The sequence below is a fragment of the Manacus candei genome, unplaced genomic scaffold, assembly GCF_025592945.1.
Source record: "Manacus candei isolate 608988 ecotype Guabito, Panama unplaced genomic scaffold, ASM2559294v1 h1tg000002l, whole genome shotgun sequence".
NCBI lineage: Eukaryota > Metazoa > Chordata > Aves > Passeriformes > Pipridae > Manacus > Manacus candei.
Window position 1 is genome coordinate 3,255,144 of NW_026138050.1, and position 22,395 is coordinate 3,277,538.

The following is a 22,395-nucleotide window of genomic DNA, read 5'->3' on the forward strand; positions in this document are numbered from 1 at the left end:
AGAAGTGGCTTCAATTCCCAACCCTCTGCACACACAGCCCCTGCCCCTCAAACCAGCCGAAAGTGAAGCCTTCAGGGACCTGGTACCCGCCATCGATTTTTCGTGGAAGGTGCCCAGAAAGGACGGTGATGGACTGTGGGGCCACTACCCCCCGACCGCAGCAGCCAGCACGGGGGAGCTGAGATGGATCCATCGGGAAAGGGTTGTTGCTTCGCTCTGGCTGTGGTTGTCGGAGCCGAGGCCGGGCTAGAAAAAGCAAGCGGAAGCCATCAAGGTGGAGGAGAGGAAGCGAGGAAGAAGAAGAAGAAGAAGGGCCGAAGGGCTGGGGCGAAGCAGCCATTAGGAAAGTGCTGATGCAGAGGTTCCCTCGTGTCTACGGGCAGAGTTGGAGGAGTTGCTGTTCACGGACAAAGGCAGCAGGAGGGAGTGGAGCTTTGTAGAAGCCGGAGCCTGTCTCACTGGGTGTCTGTGTTTCATTCCCTGTCAAAAGCCTGGGAGCTGGGGGAAAAAAGCAGGGAAGCGGCGAGGCTGCAGCGCTCACTCAGGATCAGATAGCAAGGAAACCAATAGCGGCGAGAAAAAAAAAAAAAAAAAAAAAAGAAAACCAACCCACATCAACCAACCAACCCACCCACCCTCCACGCTGAGGCTGGAACAGGCAGGTCCCTGCCAACTCCACAGCACGCAGCAAGCAGGGAAGAAGTCCACCCTCCCCGGGCAGGAGCGGAGTTGAGCCCGAAGGATATTTGATGACACTTCGGCAACGATGGGTCCCCCAGTATCTTCCAGAGCCCATTTGAGGGTGAAGGCTCTGAAAGCACAGAGGGAGTTTGAAGCTAAATTCACCTGAGTCTGGATCTCTTGGTCGCTGGGATTTATCTGTTTTTCTTATTTTCTCCAGGGAGAAACCAAACCAAGAAAAAAAGCGTGGTTTTTTTTTTTTAATCTCCCTCCTTTTTTTTTTTTTTAAATTTTTTTTTTCTTTTGGAAGAAGATATATTTTTTTTTTTCCCCTGTGGTTGGAATGGAGGGGTTGGGTCTGTGCCTAAGAAGCAGCAGCCGAACGTCGGTCCTGGGAGAAACCCGAGTGGATGTGGGGTCCCCTGCCAGCTAACTCTCCAGGACCCGCAGCCCCACGGCCGGGGGGCCTGGATGCAGTGAGAGGTAAGTGCCGGCTCCGGTGTCTGCCGCCAGAGAGCCGGGGCGACGGCTCCTCCACTCCTCCAGCTCCGTCTTAATCCCAAGTCAGAGGCAAAAACAGCAGTCTCATAGTGAGTCAATCACTTCCACCTATTGCAGCCCTAATGGAGAAATAAGACGGGGAAGTTTCGCAGCGGCAGCTTCGGGGAGGAAGTTCCCCCTCACCCCTGTACCCGAAATGCCAGGCTGGGGGGGGATGTTTTACCAGGCTGGCCGCCGTCACCGTGCCAGTGCCATGGGCCCCCTCCCTGCCCAGCCAGCAGCGAGGGTTTGCTGCTGCCTTTTGGGGAACACTGGTTCCTCGCCGTGCTCCTGCTCCCCTCCTGCTTCCCCCGGGCCAGCTCGCTTCCTCGCCCAAAACTTTTGCACGCTGGTTGTTTTTGGCAATGCCCACGCAGGGTTATGCCCCTCTATGCCCACACGTGTGTATCCACATGTGTGTGTGACACATGCTCGCCTGACCCTCTTACCCCCAACTCCCTGGACCCCGCCAGTGCAGGGACACGCTCGGGGGGACCCCGGGAGCTGTGGGGCTGGGGGTGCTTCAAAGGCAAACTGCAAAGCGCAGGGAAAAAGCAAAGCGAGCCGAGCACGGCAGCGGCAGCAGCAGCATAATTGCATCACTGTAATAGTATCGGGGCTGAGCACGAGCCAGGCGAGTAAAATTGTCCAGAAAATGAGCTGTACTAAAGTGCCTCCAGTTTGCAGCACCTGCACGCCTTCGCCGGGTGCTCGAGGCCGTTCGTATTTTTAGAAGTCTCTCTTAATTATAGAACGAAGAGTGTGAGAGGGAAAATGGTGTGTATTTAGCAGCATTCGTTCCCGGACAGTTTTGCAGTGAATATGAGCACAAAATCACCAAACAGGGTTGTTTTTTTTTCTCCCCCACTGCTCTTGTGATTTTGAACCACCTGTTTTGCCATGGCGTCGGCAAACGAGGGCTGGATTTTTTCTTTCCTGTTCTTAGAAAGCGTGGTGATGACTTTGCCTGCAAAAAAGATGGGAAACAATCCTGATGCCTTCCCTCTTCACCCCAAATCAACCTCAATTTCTGTGAGACCTCCCTACTCCCCATCCCAGGGGTGACACTGGTGGGGACAGGGGATTCACCCGCCGGTGCTGGGTCTCCAGCAGGCACCAAAGAGCTCACTGCAAAAAAAAAAAAATCCACAACAAACCCTGCAACAACTCGTTTTGCTTCTATAAATCTCCTTCCCCTCATCCCTTTCTCTGCAAAACTTTCTGGGGCCTTTTGTTTGGAACAGCAGGTGAAATTCCCTTTGTGTGAGCACAAAGCAATGAAGCCACCAGAAAATAATGAAAACAAGACTAAAAAAAAAAAAAGCAAAAAATAAAATAAAAAACCTCTTGCCTGCTCTTTTCAGGCCTGGAATAACAGTGAGCATTCCCGTCTGTGCCAGATAGCCTTAATAAAGCTCTGGCTTTGCTGGGGAAGGCACCGTAAAGGCCACTTTATTTCTTGCCTCTGATCCAAAACACACTTTGAAATCCTGTGTTGCCTCTGCTGCTCTTTACCCAAATGAGTTGCTTTGCCTGTGAAGTCAAGGAGGGTTTTTTCTGAGCCCTGGAATGACCCCGGGGGATACGGCGAGTCCCTCGGGACCAGATGGGGTGGGATGTCGGTGTCCCCCCGTGCTGTGGTGCTCCGTGATGCTCCTTGATGTTCCCAGTGGGGTTCCCCTCTCCCCGCCGGCCCGGCAGCTTCACCGGCAGCGCGGTGGAAACCGTTCCCGCTGCGGATAAACTTCAGAGGAGCTGTCGGGGGAACTGCACGGCGAACTGAACTCAGACCTGGCGTTTTCACCCCATCTGTGTCAGGTTGTAGGGTGTGAATGTGCCTGAGAGACACGGGAACCTCACCCAACCTCTGTGCAGGTGGAAAGAGGCCGGGTTGGCGTTTTTGGGGGTGCTGTCTAGAAAGAGTGGGAGCGCAGTCGCTGTGAGGGATTGCTGGAGGGACAGGTCCGTCCCCCTCTCCTGTCGCCGCTCGGGTGTGTGGCACACAGAGCGGGCACCTTATGTAAGCAGCGATGGCAGCGCCGTGCCCCGGCCGTGCCATCCTGCTCTGCCCCTGCTGGGCCCTGCGTGGCCTCCACCACCTCCCTTATTCCCCACTCTCAGGGTCCCCTCTGGGTGCAGGGGCTGTTGTATCACTGTGGGAAGGAGCATAACACTCGCACCATCCGAGGGGACAGGGTGGTGAACGAACGGCTCCAAGCGCAGGGGTTTGCCTGTGGTTTCTGAGGAGTTCACGATTCCATCCTTCCCGGATCTGGCTCTGGGGTCCCCGGGAGCTGGCACCAGGCCTAAGCCCCTTTCTAAGGTCTTCTGCACCCCTTGTCTAAAGTCCAGCATAATTTGGGTTCAGCACTGCAGGGCAAGGGCCAGCTCTCATGGATGAGGAGGGAAAATCGTCCTCTAAATGCGGGGACACTGGTTGGCAAAGGACCTGTGTCCCTGTCCCAGATCATGAGCCTGTCCCTCCATCCCCACTGCAGGCCCCTGCGTTCCCCAGTCCTCACCCATCCACCTGCCCTGCACACAGTGTGCCCGAAATGGAGGAAAGGAGAGAAAAAGATGAGCATTTAGGGGCTTGGGAAAGCCCCTGAACCCCAGAGAGCAGAGCACGGTGAGTGCTTCACTGCTCCAGCTCCACTCCAGCTTCTGAACAGGGGTGGGAGGGAGAAAGGTGGGAGTGGGGCGGCAAGTGACTGGGGGTAACTGTAAGCCAGTCACCTCACTGGGTTATGCCCCTCTTTCATCATTCCTGGCTTGTTCCCTGGTTCTTTCTTGGTCCTTTAGTCCCAGCTTGATCCTGGATCCCAGCTCGACCCCAGTTCCCAGCTCACTCCCTCGTTCCCAGCTTGCAGCAAGGCAGGTCTGCCGGTGGGCGATGGATTTTTTACAAAGCTCTTTCAGATTCCCCCGTTGGACTTTTGAAGCATCTGGTATCACTATCTCAGCGTCATTATGAATTAATTAACATTAATTTCCTGTTCTGGTATCTCCCATTGCTGAGAGCCTTAGCCTGGGCTTTTTCCCCCGCCACACACGCCCCAAACAGAAATGGCCACATCCAGACCATGCCTGGCAGAAAGCCAGAGAGAAGCCACGTGTTTGGGGGGCCGTGGGCTCCCCATCCCTGTCCCCATCCCACACCGTGGCAGGGGGTGCTGCCAGGCTTCCAATGGTCTGTTAGCCAGGATAGGGCTGGTCCTGGGAGAGCCTCGGTGTTACCAGCACTGCCTGCCCCTTTGCCGTGCCCCTGGCACGGGGTACAGGTGTTTTGGGGATGGGTGATGCCGGCTGTGCCATCCCTCACCTCTGTGGGATGAAGGGCGGGTGATGCTGGGGCTGTCCCGTGGGAGAAGGATCTTCCCTCCAGCTCTGGGAAACCCTGATCCTGGCTCCCCAGCCTGTGCTAGAGGTACCAGGGATGTTCTCCTCTGGGATGCTGTCCCAGGGATGCTAATGCCAAGGATGCTGTTCCTGGGAGTGCTGATCCCAAGGAGATTGATCACAGGGATGCTGACCCCAGGAAGGCTGTCCTCAGGGATGCTGACCTGCTAGATATGTGAGGATGGGAATACAGACATAGCAGGATGGGATGAGGCCGTGATCCTTTGCCCCAGCCATGTTCATCCTGCTCTGTGAGTCACCCCGAGGGAGGCACAGCCCGGGAGTGGCCACCTGCTTCCATCCCTGAGCTCACCTGCACGGGTGAGCCCTGGTGAGTCCAGAAGGACTCAGAGGGATGTGGACGCAGCACCTTCTGCCTCCCAGCCCCATCCAAGCCCTTTGCCTGCCCCATTTCCTGCCCCAGAGCAACACAACCCTCCTGTCCCCCCACTGCTGCCCCCCTGCCACCACCATGTGCCCCACGGCAGGGCCACAGCAACCCCCAGGGCCACCCCAAGCCCCGCTGAACCCTTTGCAGTGTTGGCTGAGTTGGTGGCGTCTCCCCCCCCCGAGCTCCGTGAGCCCCGTGGCCGAGGCGGGGAGGGGGTGGCAGCCCCCGGGGGGGCCGGGGGATAACCCCGGTGTCCTACATCCCCGGAGCCCGGCTCGGGCTTACGTAACAGCTGTGCTGCAGTCTGCTCTGCTCAGCGCCAGTGCCACCGGCAGAGCTGCAGCGCGGAGCCCATCTCCCTGGATATTTGCTTTTTGGGGAGAGGGGGGAGGGAGGGGGACACCTGCGGGGGTAGCCGAGCCTCAGGGAGTGGCCAGGACCTGGATGGGGTGGTTGGCAGAGCTGACTGGGCACAAGGTGGGGATGTCTGCCCCCAGACCCATCTGACAGTGACCTTGGAAGCCAAATTCCCCCCTGGATGGCAGCACAGTGTGGAAGGAGGGGCTGGGGAGGGGGAGAGTAGAGAGGGCCCTGCTGTGATCCTGAGTGAGGATCAGGTTAGAGACTCTGTTGCATCCTCTGCCAACCATGCTCCTGTCTCGCTCTCTGGGAGAGCATTGTGAGAATGGGGAAACTGAGGCAGGAGGCTGTGACATCCCGTGGGGAACAGGTACCAGGGTCCCTCTGGACGGGGAAGGGATGGGAAATTACCAACCTCTTGGATAACCCCGGGTTGGAAATGTTTTGGTCCAACCCAAGCTCTTTCCCCCAAGCCAATGTCCCTGCTTGGGGCTGGCACATGGGCACAGGGAGCTGCTGGAGCTTGGGGCAGCATCCTGGCAGGAAGGTGCAGCTCTGGAAAGTGTGTCATGGCACGGGACATGGGGGGACATCAGGCTGGCTGCAGGACCCTTCCTGCCCCCAGCTTGAGTTCCCAGGGAGCTGCAGATGCTGGAGCAGGGAGCTGGGGGGAGAAACCTCACTGCCAGGTTGTGCTGAGGCCGTGGTCTGACAGGGGACCTGTGTGTCACTGTGCCTGACAGCTACCAAATGCCAGGATGCACCTAGGAACTGACCATGTGCCAGCACCCACCGGGAGCCCGAGGCTTGTGGGTGGGCTTGGGGCGCTGCCAGCAGCCTCAGGGCTCAGGGTGGTACTTGCTGAAGGTCCCTCTCCAGCCAAAACATCCGGCACAGCTCTGCTCTGGCATGGCTCTGCTCCAGCACAACTCACTGAAGCAGGAGGAGGGATTGTGTCCCAATGGTGACCCAGTGTTTTGGGGACCTAGTGGGTCTCTGGCCCACCCTGAGGGTGCAGGGTCACCTGGTGCCACTGACAGCTGGGCTGTGCCTCCGTGGTACCTCATGGCCAGTGCTGAGGTGGGGGCCATGCCACTGTGGGAAAACCCAATGTGACCCCAGTGCAAAAAGTGTGATGTCACCCATCAGTGAGAGCCAGTCCTGCAGGGACCAAATCACCAAGACCCCCCTCGCTCTTCCCCCTTTGCCCCTCGCTCCCAGGCTCAGCTGGTTTTTCTCCCAGGGCTTGGTGGGATGGAGCCCAGCCATCCCCCACCCTCCTGCCAAGTCCACTGCCTTCCCTGAGCATCCTGACCAGCCCTCGAGCCTGCTGTGCTCGGCACAGGGACCCCGCAGCCAGGGGGAACCAAGGACAACAGTGAGCTCATCCCTCCTGCCCAGGCTGGGAAAATCATTGCATTGTGCTCGCTGCAACAGGCTCAAAGGCCTTTGGTTCCCTTTTAGGACACGTCTGGAAAGGAGCCACTGAAACAAATGCCAGGAAAAATAACCCTTCCGTAGTGACCACTTTCTTCGTGGGTTTGGAGGGATCCGAATGTGGATCCCTCACCTTGGGAAACCCTTTGGGGCTGTAGAAATAAAACTCACCCCAGCATAGGCCCCTTGTTTCTGCTCAACCTGGACCCGTGGGGTGATTTTAATGTTTGGGAAAGGGGTGCTGCTCTGGATCGTGGTGCCCTTCATCTCCGCCGCAGCACAGGGGAGCCCTGGCACAATCCCCCGTGGGTTGGACACCCGGCATGGTGGGATCCTGCTCCCCAGCCAGGGTGGGATCTGGCAGCTGAGAACACCCTCCAACTCGTTACACACACGGGCCAGCTAATCTCCATCTGACAGCGAGTCATCCTTCCCACCGTGCCGAAGGCTGGAGTGACAACGTGGTTAAAGGGGCTGATGAATTAAGTGCATCTTATAAATACATCAGATATTAAAATTCCCATATAATTACAGAGCAATGGATTATGTGTGGTGCTGAAGGGGAAGCGATTCAGCAGAGCAAAGGAATTACAGTGATAGAGGAAAGGCAGTGAAGCGTAATCACACCCAGCTCTGATGGGGGGGCAGAGCAGGGGCTGGTTTGGAGCCGCAGTGGGAGCGATGCTGAGCGGCACCGGAGCTCTGCTGGCATCCAGGGCTTGTCTGGGATGCTGCAGGCGTTAGGGAAAGTGAGTTGGACCTGCAGGGTTTGTGGAGGGGAGTGGGACAGGCCTTTGCTCTGCTTGGGCCCTTGTTCTCCCAGGGAGAAAGGCACCCTGCTCCCGGGCTGGCTCTGGCCAGACAGATCCACGGGCTTTGACCGTCGCTCACTCCGGCACCCACTGCTCCCAGTGCTCCTGTGTGTGACCCAGCAGTCAGTCCTTGAGCAGATCAAAGACAAGAGAACCTGATTTGCTTTTTCCTTTTTCCTTTTTCCTTTTTCCTTTTTCCTTTTTCCTTTTTCCTTTTTCCTTTTTCCTTTTTCCTTTTTCCTTTTTTCCTTTTTTCCTTTTTCCTTCTCTGTCTCTTCTCTCTGTCTTTTCCTTTTTTCTTCCTTTCCCCCCCCTTCTTTTCCTTTTCGTACTCTGTTTTTGTTTTTGTTTTTTTTTATTTTTTCTTCTTTTCCTTTTCTCTCTCTTTTTTCCCCTTCTCCCCACTCTCAGGCTCCATGTTCCCAGCCTCCCCAGGCAGCTGTAGGTATGAGGTCCAGACAGAGCTGCCAGGTCACCCTGCACTCCAGGTGTCACCAGACAGCCCCGCCTGTCACTCACTCTCTCTCTCTCCTCTGTGCTTTCCAGCATTGGTGTGGCAGGGGGGTCTTTTTGGTGCTTTCAGCCCCCCTGCCCCGCTGAGGGGGTGCCACCTACCATGGACCCCTCAGTCAGTGTCCCCGGCACGATTTGTCTGCGGAGCTGCCGGAGCAGAGGCTTTTCCCTAATGAGCTGGTGCCGGTTTGCTCGCTAATGATGTGGAGCGGTGCCATCTCCAGACAATTAAGTAGTGTTGTCCCAGGCTCTAATAAGGGCACGGAGAAAGCCAGGCATGGAATGCTGTGTGATGGCACGTGTGCGGGGCCGCATCGAGGCACCCACCGAAACCCTGCGAGGGCCATTGGCCCGTCCCACTGCCACCCATGCTGCTGCCTCTTCCTCCTTCTCCTCCTCCTCCTCCCCCTCCCCAAAAGGGCCAAGAGTCCCACAGGACATTGTCCCCATCATGCCCCCACACTCTGTGAGGACACGGGGCCGTGTGACACCCACCTTCGCTTGTGCAACAGCGTTTGTTTGCTAATTAGCAATAACTGGCAATCCGTGCCGTTCCCCCCGTCATTAATTATTATTAATTATTTGTTTTGCAAATACGGTTGAGGAGCACAGCACTGAAGGCAACACAAACAAAAACAGTCCTGGGCCCAGGCATTTATGTAACAGCAGCAGAGTGGGCACTGCAGGAGCCCCTGGAGTCACCCGGCCTGCACACGCTGTCCCCTGCACGGGGTCCCCTGGGAGCTGGGGACAGGCTGATGGCATCGATGGCAATGGGCACTGCAGGGCTGGTGCTGGAGGGGACTGCAGGGGTGAAGGATATGGGATGTAATAGGGAAAATGGTGCTTTTTAGGGTCCTGGGGGATGAGGGTGATGGGGAGGACCCAAGGGTGGAGGAGGGGTTTGTTGGTGATGGGTGGCTGAGGCAGGTGCTGCTGGCAGAGATGAGAAGGCGATCACAGTGTGTTGTGTGTGCTGATGGTGCCCTGTCCCACCCCTTTCCCCATGGTCTATCCCTAGGAATGTTGTCTGGGGAGAAGTCGGGAAGTTTCACCAAAGCTGTTACAATAAGTGGCGGTTTCCTGTCTCCACCTTCCCATTAGGAGGGTGGACTGGGCTGGGACCCAACTTTGTGTCCCACTCACCCCTCTGCCTGGTGCTGATGGTCCCGGGACATTATTTTGATGCTCCCTACCCTCCCTTTCCCCTCCATCCGGGTCTCTCTCCTCTATCCATTGATCCCTTCCCCTCACATGCCTCTGATCTCACCATAGACCCCAATTGCAGCCACCCATCACATCCCCATGTCATGGAACAGTAACACCAGTGACACTGTGCTGCAGGGACACAGACTGGCAGCAGCAGGGCCCTACTCAAGCCCTGCTTGAGCAATGGGAAAGGGAACTGAGAAAAAATGGAAATTAAAGAGAGGAATGAATTGATAAGGATCCTGCCTCAACCACAATGGCTTTGTTTCAGGAGAACTGATACCACATGCTAGCTAACGCTGCGCCTCAGAGGGTTTTGGGAAGCAGAGAGGTTTTGGCAATGCCCAGGTGCAGTTTTGGTGTGTGGCGGATGTGTGTGTTCGAGCTGGGCTTGGTCCCTGCCCAGCCACTGATGTCCCCTGGTGTCCTGTCACTGTCCCCAGCCAAGGCTGCACCACGAGGCAACCGTTGTCATAAAGCAGAATCCTGGCAGAGTGGAGATTTGGGGTGAGAAATGTGTTCTCACGAGGCCATGCCCATCCTGCTGGGTGCCACTGCAGGCAAAGCCCTGGAACAGCAGACATCCTGGCTGGAGGGCTGCTGGCTCCCGCTGTGTAGGGAATCACCCTGTAGTATGTGTGTAGTACACCCTGACTACACAGAGCACAGGACAACCTGTGTGCTTGTAACAATCCCTATCTCCATACCTCAAGCTCCAAGTGGATCACCTGTATGTCCCTCCCCAGCCCTGGTGTTATTTGCTTTTTGCACTTCCTATATCCCCCAATCACTACCCCATAAAGCTTGTTGCTGTATTTCCTCCACTCTGGGGTATTTGTTCTTTAGGGGAACATTTCCTTAGGGATATTCCCAGCAGGGATGGGAGAGGAACAGTGCTTTGTACAAGCTGTGCTCAGAGCTGCAGCGACGTCCCGACAAAGCTCTCCCATTATTCCTGTGCCTGATGTCCATGGGGAATTCAGCCTCTTTTCTTCCTTTTCAGCTGCAGGAATCAGCTCTGGCTGCTGCCAGGGTTATCTCCATCCTCCAGCTTGCAGCACGCTCTGCTAGTTCCCCATCCCTCTGAGGGCTGGGGCTTGACCCCGGCCGGGCAGCACGTGCTCCTGCAGAGGAGGACGACGGCTTTATTTTCCCATCACCAATAATGGGTTTGGAGATAAAATCTGGAGAAAAGTTGGGGACTCGTGGAGGTTCCCTGGCTGCTGCCTGGGCACTCGTGCATGCTCACTGCCCCATCCTGAGCCCAAGCCTGGGCCGGTGGCTGCAGGGAGGGCTGAAGCCAGATGCCTGTTTCTAATAAAGCTGAGCTCCCGCCGTGAGCCGCGCTCATCCTCGCCCGCTCCAGATGATAACGGCGGGGATGCCGCCGCCGGACGGACCTCGCGGTACATGTGAAAAGCAGATGAAGGTGAAAGGATCTTGCATCTGTGCACTAGTCCAGATTTGTGCAGTAAGGATGCTCTAAGGAGCATCTTGCCCGAGACCTGTCCCCCGTGGGGGGTTCGTGGGGCTGCGGGGGGCCGGAGGCGCAGGCGGAGGGCCGGGACACTCCGTGGAGCGCAGCAGGAAGGAAGCGCTCGGTGAGGACACAGCCAGCACTGCGTGCACGTCCTTACATATGTGCTATTTTCAGCTTGACGGGGAGCAGGCCAAGTTCTCCAACAGATTGAGTTTGGAGCTGAAATCCTCCTCTCCTCCTCCCCGCTGCCCAGCACCCACTGCCTGCAGGCACAGAGAGTCCGAGTGTGCCCAGGGCACCTGGCTCTGCCCCGTGCAGTCCACAGTCCCACTGGGAGATGCCCGCACTGTCCCAGTGGTGACGCTGCCCAAACCCCCACCTCGTAGCAAGGCCACAGGATCTGCTCAGGGGGCAGCTGCTCTAGCTTCTCCCTTCCTCACTTCAGGCTGGTACCAGACACCAGCCCCAGCATCCTCCCAAATCCATCTCCACTCTGGACCAGTAGCTTCGCCTGCCTTTCGCTTTGCACACTCGTGCACACTCCCATCCACTCTCTCTTTGCTTTTTTGTTCCGAGCAGAAAAAATCCCTCCTTCCTCCTCTCCCCAAATCCCCCCTCCTGTCACCTCCCTTCACCCCCAGCACTGTGACCCTTTCAGAAGTGCAGCTGCCTTTGCAGCCGTGTCCTCACCCTGCTTGAAATGCAGGAAAGAAATCCATGTGCAACTTACTGTCTCGGCACCCTGTAATCATTTTGTCAGCCGAAAAGCACTTTTGTCAAACCCCCACAGGCAAACAGGGAGGGGATGGATTGGGGAGAGGCACCTGACACCACACTTTCCTTTCCCCCCCTGTTTCCATCCAGGGTTTTATTTTACTGGTGGGACAAGCACTGGCTTTTTCTCTCATTTCCCTCTCTGCGAGTTTCAGCGGCTGTCCGGAGAGAGTGAAAGGAATAAGGAAAACATTGCAGGAGAGCAACGAGGCTGGAGAAAATGTATTGCCAGAGGCTGGGTCTTCTCAACAAAGTGCAATTACACAATGGGAAGAGAAAGCTGTTAGGCCAGAGAGGGGTTTCCAACCAGAACTAATGGAGCTCCAGGCCTGGTCACCTGGGATGGCCCCAAAGTGTCCCTGGCCCCTGTTGGGTGCTGTGGGGCACTGAATGGCTCCTTCTGTCTTGCACATGAGCTGCTCTTGGAGGTCTTACAGCGGGAGGTTGATGGCATCGGTTTGCTCCTTCCTGAAAGCAACAAACCGGGAGGCAGCGGCTGCCTGGCCCAATCCTGGGAGCCCAAACCTTTCTCCAGGGCCAAGTCCCTGAAGGAGACACGGTTCTCTTCAATGTCAGCTCTCCTACTCTGGCTCTGGGAGAATGGGGTGTCCCTTTCTTGGCCCCTTCTGCACCCCTTCACAGCCGTGGGTGACACCAGCCCTTGTCCTCCAGGAAAAGGGGGGGAGGCAGTTAAATATGTCATTCCATATGGACTCAGGACAGATGGGTTTCCCAGGGACAGGACGATGGTGGTGGGGGTGGACAGGCTCTACTTCAAGTATGGGGACCTCTGATTTTGTGGTTCTTCCCTCCCTGATTTTCTTTTGGCTGGCACTTGCCTTCGCCAGCCTGCGTCACACCAGCACCACGGGGAGTTTGCACAGAGCTGATCCGTCCTCCCTAACCTTTCCACTAATGAGGAAGCAAATGCCTGGGATGGCTGCAGTGCTGGAAAGTTGGAGCCATCGCAGCCTGACGGCCCCACGGCTCTGCCCACGGCCCCATCTTCCTTTCCTGTGTCTTTAGTGGTGTTTTGGGGTGCAAAGAGGAGCTGGGAATGAGACGCTCCATGGAAGTTTTGTGCCCAGGCTGGTACCACTGAGTGCTTCATAAAGCAAAGCACTCGTCCAGCCTCGCCTAACGAGCAGGCGCTCGTTAACTCTGCGTGAAGTGTTCGCAGATCTCCAACACAGGAAAAAAAAAATCCCCAAAACCCACTTGCAAATGCTGCTCGTTTAATTAGGGTACGAGGAAAGGCTCATCCATCCTTATGTGTCCAGCGTGTCCTCATCTGCGCACGTGAAATTCGGGCCATCAAACACTCCCAGCCCGCTCCTGTCCGGAGACAGGTCTTTAAATCATCCCCGAGCTCTGGGGAAACTGCAGACAGCTCGAGAGAGGAAAATGAAAAGGCAAAATGCTGTTCCTGGAGCTCCTGCCCTGAATTATTTGCTCAGCTTTAATAATAAGTTGCACGCGAGCAAAACCGAAGCTGCTCAGATGATTTTCTGGGGAGAACTGGTCCAGTGGGTGCTGAGGTGCCTGGTCCTTGGCTCCTCCAGCACCCTTGGGCATGGGAACGAGTGAGCTCCAGCAGGATGGGTTGAGAAAAGAGAAGACATAAACCCTCCTCAGTGCATTTTTGTGCAGTATCCAGAGCTGGGATTGAAGTTCTTTCTGGTGCTGGAGGGGACAGCAGTGCCAGAGCAGTGCCTGCTCTGTCCCCTCTCTGCTGGCCTCATCACTTCCATGGGCTAATACCTGGCAGGAATCAGCAGGGAAAACTCTGGGCTGTTTCCCTGCCTTATTCTAGGCTAGCTTGACTAAATCTAGCTCGTTTAGGATGAATCACTCCAGCACTGCTGGTTGTGACCTGCTGGCCACTGTGCTTGCTGAGCTCCTGCAATTCCTCTTTTATTGATGAAAATGTGAAGTTGCTTTTTCTGCCCTTTTCTCCAGGATCATAGATTGCAAATAATGATTGCCTTAAACACGGGCTATTTCCCAGCTTTCTGGGGATGGGATTGTTGAGTGTTCAGTGCTGGTTCAGCACCAGGATCCAGGCCTGAGCTATGTTAACATGGTTCAACAGGTATCTTAATTTAACTCTCTGTAATTTAACTCTCCTTAATTTAACTTTCCCCTTTCTCATCTTTATATTTTTTAATGTACAGAGTGGATGAGGTCTTGCCACTTGGATCCAGCTCTGTTGAGCTGAGATGAATCCCATTTTCTCTTCTACGGGGTCACACGGAACACAAGGAGATGTTTGCACCGAGTGCCTGTAGCTGAACACATCTCCCTGGATTTATTGGTTTCTGTTTGCTGCTTTTTCTCCTGTTTCCTTTCCATGGGGTTATTTATAGTCAGGCCAACTCTGCTCCCATCCTTCTCTCCCCCCGACCTCCCCAGGTGTTGCCTTGAGGAGGCAGGTACCTTGTTCCCAGTGAAGGATGCTGTCAGGGCTTAGCCCAAGGGCACAGGTATAAAACTTCCTGCAGGAACAATTTGCTGCAGAAATCATGCTGAACCAGCCAAATTGGATGGTTTCAGGGGATCAACCAGGACTGCACTGAGATGATCTCACCCGCTTGCTTCCAGCCTGATCCCACTGCTTGTGTAACTCAAATATGTTTTGCAAGGAAAATCCAACCTGACGATCCTTCACCCTCTGGACTGAACCAGGACCTGATTTTGGCATTTCTGGAAATAGTAAAGCATAATTTTTTTCATCCAGTTTCTTCTCTACGTGTATCCCATGAGAGCCCCATGGAGTTTGCTGACACAAAGCTGTGCCCCCCCAAGACAGTGGAGGGTCTGGACTCGTTGTTAAAAGATGTGTAGATGTGGCACTTGGGGACATGGAATGGTGGTGGACTTGTCAGTGCTGGGTTCATAGTTGTACTAGATGATCTTAGGGATCTTTTCCAACCTTAATGATTTTTTTATGGTGCAGGAAGGCAGGGAGGTCTCCAGGAAATGGGTTAGTGGCCCCACATCTGTCTGGCTGCCTGCAGGACCCAGCAAACTTCACCCCAAAATTGAAAACATGCTTTTAGGGTAAAAAAACAAAACCAAAAAACCACAACAACAACAAAATCAGTGGTTGCAATGCCATCTGTGTCTGCAGCCTGGCACAGCAGGGACAAGCTGCCCGAGCACCTATGCCGGGGAGCTGAGAGAGGTGGCACGAGCCTTCCTCCTCCCTTCCTCCCCCTTGGAGAGGAATGTCCTGTTTCTCTTGGGAACAACATATCTGCTTGGCATCTCTCTCTTTGGAAGCTTTGATTTCTTTTCCAACTGTGGCTCTCCAGCCTCAGCAGCATGTCTCGGATATTTTTTCTCCCCGCGGTCCCCCTCCTGTTGATCCCAGGGGGAAGGCTGGTTGGAAACCTCTCCAGCAGCCCTGGCCGGAGGGGATGGAGGGCCGGGGGCAGCGAGTTGCCAGTTCATTTGTTTTCCTTGATGGGGCTTCAAAAAAGTGATGGGCTGATGAGTTTTGAGTCTCAGGGGGGCAATTTCCCTGGCAGCATCCAAGTTGTGTCACCTCTCTGCTTGGCTCTGTGACGACAGTGTTGATTTGAATTCTTCCAACTTAAGACTGATTTAAATGATGGTGAAGTTGGGGGGTGGCGTGTGGGAGTAGAGCACTGAGCGCTATTCTTTTTCGGTTGTCATATGCCTCCATAAAGACTTCTGCCTTGGGGATTTGCATAGATCCGTGGTCCAGATTGTGCTACAAAACCCACCGGTGGTCTGCAAAGCTATGGCAACGGCTTCTGCTGGCTCCTGAGGCAGATGAAGCTCGAAAGTTTAGGTGTGTTTGCAAGTCTCATGCCGTGATTGTTCCTTTTTGGTTTGGGAGCTGCAGACGGGGCTTGGAGCGCAGCTGAGAGACTCCTCTTCACTCCTGACCCACAGTGTTCCCCCTCCTCTGCAGCCCCACCCCCTGGGAAATGTCTCACTGCATCTTCATTCCACTTCCTATTCTATGATTCTTCTATTCTATTCTATTCTATTCTATTCTATTCTATTCTATTCTATTCTATTCTATTCTCATCCACCATGTGCTGCTTTGCTGAGCACTCCCAGCCTTGCACTCCAGACCACTCTAATTTGATGGTGAGATGGTCAGGGGAAAAAAAAACCCAAACATTCTTGATTTGTTTTTGTGAAAAATAGGTGTTTGGGTGATGACCTCATGGGGAGAGAGGCTGCAGAGCCAGCCAGTCTCCTGCCAGTGAAACCGCAGGAGGCGAAGGAGTGGGATTGTGCAAATGTCCCAGTCACAGGGAAAGCTTAATTCGGTGGTTGTAATCGCTGAGGACACGCACATCTGTAGGGAAGCAGGCTCCCTTCCTCGTGCTGCTCCCAGAAGGGCTTGTTTGTTTAATTTTATCTCGCCGGGAAAATTATAAAAGGAAAAAAAAAAAAAAAACAATCCACCAACCACCACTCAGTGGTTTTCTCAGCTGCAGCACAAAACCACCCCAGCGGAGCCCGGAGAGCGCCGGGAGCGAAGCCCTCGCCTGAGCCCAGGTATTTCCATGGGGAAGAGGGGCAGTGAGGGGCTGTGTGACCCCCCCACCCCCTGCTCTGCCAGGACCCCTCTGCCTGCCTGTGTGGGGCCGGGCAGGATGGAGCTGGCTGTAGGAATCATCAGAGCTGGAGAAATCTGGACATTGCACCCACCACCCTGCTCTCCCACTTCCACTCCGTGCTGATAAACCCCGCTGCCCACGGCAGCTGTGTCCAGAAAATAGGGAGATATTTGCTCTTTGAGAGGCTGGAGGAGGATGGTGGTCTCTCTGGGGACCCCAGCACAGCAGCCTGGTTTTTCCAAGTGCCAGGAATGCACTTGCTAACTGGCAAGGTTGGATTTTGGGGCAAAAAGTTGAGATCTTTGTGATGGTTGCTGCTTTGCAAGCTGCTATGTAAAAACCCTGCCACGGTGACGGCTGGTGCTGCTGGACAACGTGGGAGCGCTTGTGCTCTGGTTTTCAGCTCATTTTCTTCGCTGTCATTAGTTTAAATTTCCGAGGAAGCCTGGGCTTGGCATCGGACGCTGCCATCCTTTAATTTAACAAATGCGAAAACGGGACCTTTTCCAAGCGGAGTGATTAGAAACGTCCCGCTCCGTTCCGCAGCCGCCGTGTCGGGCGCTGGCCGGGCCGTCGCCCCGCGCTGTCACAGCCGCCCCCCGTTCCCCCCCCTCGGCGGGGCTGCGGCTGAGACCTCCCACACTCGTCACACGGGTGTGACAGCCCGTCATCGCCGTCCCTGCCCGCCGCTCAGCGCCGTCGGGAGCTGCCGGTGGTCCCGCCTGGCAGGGAGCAACAGGGGGGATGGATGCAGGGGGGGAGCTTGTCCGGGTGAGGGATGGGGCCGTGCTCCCCGTGGCACCCCCTGCAGCACCCCCGGAAATTCCGTCAACCCTCTGCCCCGAGCAAGGGCCTTCTCCGCCTCCGGGTTTGCGTACGATGGCGCGTGTCCCCCCTAAGCTGCTTAATGAGGGTTAAGAAGCTAACGGGCTTATTTCCAGCAATGATTTCCACAGCTCTGCAGGTGGCCCTGGAAGCGGCGGGGCCCCGTGCCCACCCGGGAGCATCCTGCCGCTATTTCCACCAGCCGGCCTGGGGTGCCATGAGCTTGTCGGTGCTCAGCCAGCTGCCTGAGTCAAATCGGTGGTGGTTTTCTGGGTGTTTTAATACTCTATTATAAAGACCCAGGCTGCAGTTTAGGTAGGGAAGTAGCAGAGGGGGTGGCATCCCTATGGATACATCACCCCCCGCCCTGGTCCCTCTCACTCTGCCTCCAGAGCATCTCTGCAGCATCCCTGGGCGGTCGCCTGGAGACGGCCACGGCAGGTTGCCACAGCGACAGAGCCTTCGCTCAGCATCCCTCCAACTCCACAGCCTTGGCCGAAGTAGGGAGAGAGAAAAGTATCCCAGGGAAGGGATACCACCCTCCCCTGGGGTGGAAACCACAGGGCTGGGGGAACTGAGACACAACTGGTGGATTTGGAGACAGCTGTGAGGTGATGGAGAAGGGTTTGGAAGCCACCTGTGTGTGTAACAGGGCAAAAAGTGGTGGAAATGGGGCTGGTGGAAGGCAGGGGGTACCTGCAGAGGCTGGGAGTGGGGTCAGCACTTAGTGGGGGGCAGGTGTTGGTGCAGGAGTCTGCATGAGTCCTCCCAGCAGCAGTGATTAATAGTCACCATGGCAATGTCAGTTGTGCTCAAGTTGTCACCTGTCATGACACCCAGCACATGCTGGGATGGGCTGGAGGGGTGTGGGCACCCGGAGGGGGGAATTGGCCACCCAGAACTCAGACAAAACCTTGAAGTCCCCTGCACAGGGTGGGGGGACTGGCCACAGAGCCAGCGAGGTCCCTCAGGGATGAGGTCCCACAGGGCGGCACAGTGGCACAAGGACCCTGGGGGCCTGCTGCAGTGAGGGAGAGGAGGGTGAAGCCCTTTGGGGTGACAGTGGCAGTGGTGCCCCCTGCCAACCCCACCACGGAGGGCTCTCCCCCCATCCCAAGCCTATAATTACAGACGATGGCCGTGGAGGGCGAGGAGAGGTTACATAACTTCAGCATTTGGAAAATTCTTTCTGCTCCCTTATCGGCTTTATAAATATCTCAAACTGGGGCCAGGCCAGGCTGGGGGGGAGGCGATGACAGGGGCTGCAGCCTGTCCCCACGCTTGGACCCATCTGGCCACTGTGCCTCAGTTTCCCCCCTCTGTGGACAAAAGCATCTCTGCTTCGTCTCACTGCTCTGCTAAGGGGAGAGCTCCTTGCTGTCAGTGGCAGCACTGGTGTTTTTCCCCTCCAATACAAAAAGAAGGTAATTTTTCTTTCTCCCCTGCAAAAAGTTTGAAGGAGGTTTTGGGACATGGCCATCATCTTGCCTTTTCCTAACCTGGTCACATCCCCCAGGTTTGAATTTGTTGCGTCCTTCTGGCTGGTCTTTCGTGTCCTAAAAATCCCTGGGTGGAGGCCACGCAGCTCCTTAGCTGCTGTATTTTCCCAGCAGGATGGGTGCTCACCCTGCTCCCCTGCTCTGCACAGCACCACCCCAGCCCTCCCGACGCCCCGCCATCGGCACAGCTGAGCCGGGGGCAGTGGGATGCTGGTGGGTTGCTGGTGACCACTGCAGGAGGTCCAGAGTTTGAGGTGGGGGCTGGAGCAGGTCCCCCTGCTCACATGCACTTGCATTTACGCCACTTGCAGAGTTCTGTCCCCGGGGGGATGTCGGAGGGCGGCCGGGGCCGTGTCGATAGGAGCGCGCACGGCACACACAGCCGAGGGCGGCCGGGCCGGCGTTGTGTAACTCTCCGTGCAGCTCTGCACGGGGGGACGTGTCACCATGTCCCATCCTCCTCAATGCCACCAGACCTGGCCCCTGCCCCAGCCATGGGGTCCCTTCGCTCCGTGCCCACCCGTTGCCACCACAGCACCCAGCTGTGCCAGGATGCTGCATGACATGTGGCTTTACCCCTCCAAGGGATGCTGGTGGGCAGGACTGGGACCCCAGGTGTTCTGCAGGCTGTCTTGGCTGGCAGCAGCATGCCACCATCTTTACCCTCCAAAACCTTCCCTTGACAGCATTTTGGTTTGGCTTGCTGGTGCCCTTCTCCTCATCATCCCATTTGTGCACGCGCAGCAGTGCCCGGGCTCACCAACGTCAGGCTTTGCAATTGCCTTGTTCATTGTAGGGTTGCCCAAGGACACATGTGGGGGTTGTTATTTTAGGGCTGGCCAAAAAAAAAATAGGGATCCCTCCATTGCTGTTGTGATCCTGAAGTGTGTGCCTGAGTGAGCCATCCGTCAGTGATCTGTGCTGTGAAAAGGAGCGGGGAGGGGGGAACACAAGCAGATGTGCACCAAACCTTGATGGTTTAAAAATGACCTTATAAAATGCCTTAAATGCCCAGGTCTTTGCCTGCAGGGTCTGTGGCTGCTGGGCCTCTTAAGGAAGTGATACACGACAGCACGACAGCACCCAAGGCTGGGGCACAGAAATAATGAGTTATTTTAGGGATCTCAATGTGTGTCTGGTGGGTACCTTCATGGCCCTTCATTTCCACTTGAAAAGGGTTTCCCAGGCGAGGGGAGTGGCCTGGGAGGCACAGGGGGTGCCCTGGGTGGTGTCAGGGGGGTGTCCCTCAGGACCTCACCCCTGGGTTGTGGGGTACCAGCCTCGGCAGATGCCGACATCGGGCAGAGATTTGGGGTCGGGCTGAGAGGGCACCCAGGGCTGGTACCCACGGGCAGGGAATGATGAGGATTAATTGAGTCTCTGATCTCTGACGGCGAGAGGGGATGGGGAGCATCGAGCCCCCCCGGCGTTACGCAACACCTGTGCTAAATCTTCACTGCAGCAGATGAAGACGGTCCCCAAAATACCCTGCCCTGCCTTTGCTGCCCTTGCAGCTACTTGGGTTTGGGGTAATGCCTGAAGTCTGGGGGTGTTCATCTCTCCAGTGATGTCAGGGAAGGGTGGAAAGGGCAGAAACATGAAGCCAGAAACCTGGTACCCCCCTGGAAAGGAGATTTCCAACAGTCTCATCTCGAGCAACGGGAACATTAAAGGGAGTCCTTGCAGGAATTAAGGCACTAAAACGCATGAACTGGTGTGGGCAGAGCCATGAGCTGAAGGAAAACTAGTAGCAGCAGAGCAGTGAAAAGGTCTTTTTCATCTTGAAGATGCCGGGCAGCACCATGTGTGTGCCAGGGGTGTTTGTCAACCCCAACAGAAAAGGAGGGGGACTTTTGTTCCTCTCCTGAGAAATGCTTAAAATGGGATTTGTGTCATGGCCATCATTAAATGACAAGAACAAACTGATCTTGCCTTGGAACACGGACTACCTGGTCCCACCATCTGATCCCCCAGGTCTGAATGTGTCCCATGCTGGTCCTTCACATCCCAAAAATCTCCAAAAAACCCCTCAAGCTTCTTCTATTCCAACCCCCTGAGACCACTAAGTCATCTTGGGCTTCCTACCACTCTCGCGCCGCGATTTCCCTCCCTGCCCCTTGGAAATGGCACCGAAGGAGCACGTCCGCCTCGCTGGTAGTGGCTCCCCACAGCCAGAGCCGAGGTGCCAGCTCCTGTACATGTAGGGAAGAAGCGAGGCTGTAATCTGAGCTCGGGGGAAATTAGCCAGGACAGCGGCAAAGTCCCCGCTCGCTCGCTCGGCCGCCGGCATCGGGCTCAGCACCCGCGGCTCTCGCTGCCGTCGCGGGGTAAGTAGAGCCAGGAGGGCGGCTCTTCTCGAGCAGGGCATGTCCTTCCTCCCCATCTCCTCCCTTGCTGCTGGGGTTAACAGTGAAGTTTAGAGCTCTGCTGACACCTTAACCCATGGTGATGCTGGAATTAAAATGCTTCAGGGGTGGAAATGACAACTTCACCCTGGCACGGACACGGAGCCAGGAAAATCGCCTGATAGCGAAGCATGGTCTGTGTTTCTCACCAGGAGTTGAACAGTTGGCAATGCTTGGATTGAGCAGGAATAATAGTGGGTTTAAAGCCCAAAAAAGAGTGGAGGGTGCTGATGAGAGGTTGATGGCTCAGCCTTGCTTACATCTCATCTCCCCTTGGGATCCTGGTTCTCCTGATCATTCTGCTCCTTTCCATGCCGATTCCCAGCTGGAATTCCACCATGGGGAGAGCAGTGTTGAATGCCTCAGCATTGCTTTCCCCACAGCTCACAGCTCCTGCTGGCAGCTCCATCACTCCCAACCTGCCGTTGCACCTTCAGGATAAACATTTCCTGGGCGCGGGCTCTGCCCACACACGGGATTTCCCTCGAGCAGGAGACACGGCTCCTGGAGTAGGGGGGTTTGTGTTGGGTGAGAGCAAGGAAAAAAACACTTTGGGGGTTTTGGGAAAGAGACCTGGATGGGATCTGGGCAAGCAGGAGGTGCGGGATGAGTCCTGCTGTGGGCTGAAAAGGGCTGAATGGCTTCAGATCCATCATCTTTTGCCTCTGACCCCAAGGTGTGAGAGAGCTCTTGAAATGTCTGTGATATCCCAGGTGTGCTTCCAAGCACTCCTCTGGCGCTGCCTTCAGGATAGGAGCCCCTCAGCTCTGTGTCCCTCAGCTCATCTCCATGTGGTTGGTGATAAAATCCACTTAGAGACATTTGCCCTTTCTGTCCCGCTGTTCCCTTTCTTCCCACGGTGGTTTTTAGCAGCTGGGTGCTCCTGCCTTGCTCAGGGCCAGAGCTGGGGCAGGGTTGCTTATCCCCTGAGCTTCTTGGCATGTTCCCATCATGGCTAGATGGGAACCTGCCATTCCCAATGGAAATCTATGTCCCTGCAGAGGCCCCAGTAATGGTAGACAGGAGCGTGACTGGCTGATTCCAGCTCTGCCATCATCTGCCTCAGCCCCATTGCTGGGGAGGGTTTGGGGATGGGGATGGAGCCCAGCATGTATCCAGATTTGGGAGCATGCAGGAGGGACCAGGGTCATGTGGAGATGGCCAAGATCACCCATCCACCCAAGAAATCCTCTGGCCTACATGGTCCAGGGATGGAGATTTTTGGGAGGGAGGCACCCACCACAGCCTGGGCAGGGAACAGGACTTTCCTGGGGACTTGCACAACCCACTGGCACCCTGGGCACAGCTGAGCTGGGTGATAGTTCAAAGCCCCAGACACCTCCCAGCCATAAATCCCACCCGATGGACTCCTCTTCACCTTCCAAAGATGCTGCTGACGCAGCACCAACCATCTCCTTCACTGGAGTCCCGACCACAGCAGCTCTGGGTGGCTCCCAGGACACTGGTCA

At 55.8% G+C, this 22,395-nt stretch overlaps 1 protein-coding gene across 1 annotated transcript in view; it reads left to right on the forward strand.

Annotated features, from left to right (window-relative positions):
- Window positions 1-251: 251 nt before the first annotated feature.
- LOC127467036 (ATP-sensitive inward rectifier potassium channel 12) overlaps window positions 252-22,395 on the forward strand; it is a 31,894-nt gene continuing 9,750 nt past the window's right edge. The window contains exon 1 of the mRNA XM_051778528.1: window positions 252-1,164. The gene's annotated coding sequence lies outside the window, so the exon portion shown is untranslated. The remainder of the gene's footprint in view (window positions 1,165-22,395) is intronic.